Raw genomic sequence first — 2,762 nt, 5'->3', positions numbered from 1 at the left:
AACATCAGATTACTATCCTTTTCGTTCGCTGCAACACCATCTTAATGGGAAAACGTATGCAAATGTGAAAGGTGTTAAAGAGGACATCACCATGTAATTTGCTTCAAAGCCAAGTGATTTCTTTAATCAGGGCATTAACAACCTGATTGTAAAATGGAAAAAAAAAACCATCATCGATAAGAATGGAGACTATTTCATTTAATAAATGTTTTGTTTGATATATAAGTTATTCGAGTTTTTCCATCAAAAAATAAGCGACGTTAATTTCTTGACGACCTAATACATCGAAAAGGCTGTTGTACTGGGCCTTATAGTCTTACATAGATATGTCTGTTTTAACATGCAACTGCTCGTTTCTATTTCTTACAAAAATTACGAGCTTTAATGATACACAGAGGTGTAGGAGACAAATTAAAAGTGGGGAGGGCAAAGTTTATTTAACCGAGAGAATGTTCGCCACGGGTGCATTCAATATAGCCATGGTTCCAAGGTTCAATCTAAGGCCCTGGAAACTCTCTGGTTCTGGATTAAATCATATGCATTCTCTTGCTTGTCCTGAGAGTAATTTTCCTAATTTTGGTGCATTTTAATTGGGACAGATTAATAAAGTGGAGGGGGACTGGCCCCCCGTTCCTACGCCACTCGTGCATAATCCTCAAAGGCATTTCTATGTATCAGAAAATAATATTTTTTGAGCTATTTTCTTCTTAGATAACGCAAATTAATTAATTATTTTTAGTGAACATTTGATTACAAAATATGATATAATATGGTGTCGTCGTACAAGAAAAGATGGATGTGAAAACCTTGTTGCTTATTTTTTTTTTTTTTGCTATAAATAAAGGCTTAACAATTATTTCCTTTTTTTATCTTTTAAATTCTATAAGATCGTTGGTTGAACGAATTATTTAATGGATTTTCTTGTGAACCGATTATGATATATCATGATAAAACTATAATGAAATTGAATGTAAATAATAATGATAAAAAAAAATTGTATCACTGACAAAATTCTGCTGGCAATAAATAGGTGTTCGATTCCTATTAGTTAATGATCAGTCCTAGGCATTTTTTACATCAACCGAGGAGCCATTTAAATTGTTTTAAATTGAGTAACTATTATTGAGTAAAGATATTTTTCTGACACAGTAAAAGATAAAATTTTTATTGGATATTTCAGCCTACTAGTCCCGATGATGGTAACAGTGTTACTGAAGTTGGTGGGCTGAAATATCTTATAAAGATTTTATCTTTCATTGTGCCAAAAAACGCCATTTTTTTTATTCTTAATACAGTAACACAATATGCGTGATAATAAATTATGTTTGACTTTGTTGGAGAATTGGTTTTAATACCCCAAGTTGTCCCTATTGGTGGCTCACAGATCTAAGTTATTTATAGGATGATCTTACGTTAATGAATAACTGTTATCAGTTTATACTACAAAGGACATATGTTGCTGTGGTTGAAGTTAGTATAATACAGGGAGATTCAGCATGACGTAATAACGATGTGTGACGCATAGAAGTATCTAGATTTGACGTGACGTCTCGAATTTTTGGAAAAGACGAATATTGATGAAAAAAAAACAACAAAAAACAACACCAGAGTGAGCAAGTTAGCAGTCACTTAATGAGTTAATTAGTTAGTACGTGTAAGTAAGTTTACTGTTGTACATTTTTGAGTTTGTACAGTAACTACGAGAGGAAATTTAAGTTGTATTTGAAAGTTAGGCTACAGCTTGTGGAACTTGCAGTCGAAGAAATAAAACGCTCTCCTTTTTTTTTAAATGAATGTTTACCGAATAATAAAAAACCCGCCTAACGATAGAAACCACTACGACAATAGGTTGTCAAAAGCATAGAGAAATGTAACGATATGAATAAAGAGTTTTGCCGAGATGACCTATTTTTATTCACATCCTTTCTCCAACGCAGAAAACTCTTTTATGAATAAACAGGTAGTCTGAACTCCACATGATTAGTAGCTTCATTTCCAAACTGCAATAACGTATACTGCATAAATAATGTGGTAGCCCGCATAAGGGCGCGTGGTGACGTAATATTTATTCTTTGAAATGTGCATATTAAAATAGATGCAAAGAATGAAATCACTCGCTAGGGGGTACTTGAATTTCTCATTGTTAAGGTTCACGTGGATATTATGAATTTCTCGTTCTGCTTCATTAAATTTTTGGAATCAGTGGTCACTACTAGCCTTATGCCTATGGTCATTCTTAAAAGGTCTTCTTTACACAACCCTTTGTAATGCTAGGAAGGTCCACGTTAGAGGAGAGATTTCATCAAAATTATGTCACGATCAAGCCATGATGTAAGGGCAGTATTCTTCTTCTGATGCATAACCTTAAGGGCAGTATTCTTCTTCTGATGTATAACCTTAAGGGCTGTATTCTTTTTCTGATGTATAACCTTAAGGGCAGTATTCTTCTTCTGATGCATAACCTTAAGGGTAGTATTCTTCTTCTGATGTATAACCTTAAGGGCACTATTCTTCTTCTGATGTATAACCTTAAGGGCTGTATTCTTTTTCTGATGTATAACCTTAAGGGCAGTATTCTTCTTCTGATGTATAACCTTAAGGGCACTATTCTTCTTCTGATGCATAACTTTAAGGGCAGTATTCTTCTTCTGATGCATATCCTTAAGGGCACTATTCTTCTTCTGATGTATAACCTTAAGGGCAGTATTCTTCTTCTGATGTATAACCTTAAGGGCAGTATTCTTCTTCTGATGTATAACCTT

Source organism: Limulus polyphemus, unplaced genomic scaffold, assembly GCF_000517525.1.
Source record: "Limulus polyphemus unplaced genomic scaffold, Limulus_polyphemus-2.1.2 Scaffold3152, whole genome shotgun sequence".
Lineage (NCBI taxonomy): Eukaryota > Metazoa > Arthropoda > Merostomata > Xiphosura > Limulidae > Limulus > Limulus polyphemus.
This window is presented reverse-complemented; position numbering follows the sequence as displayed.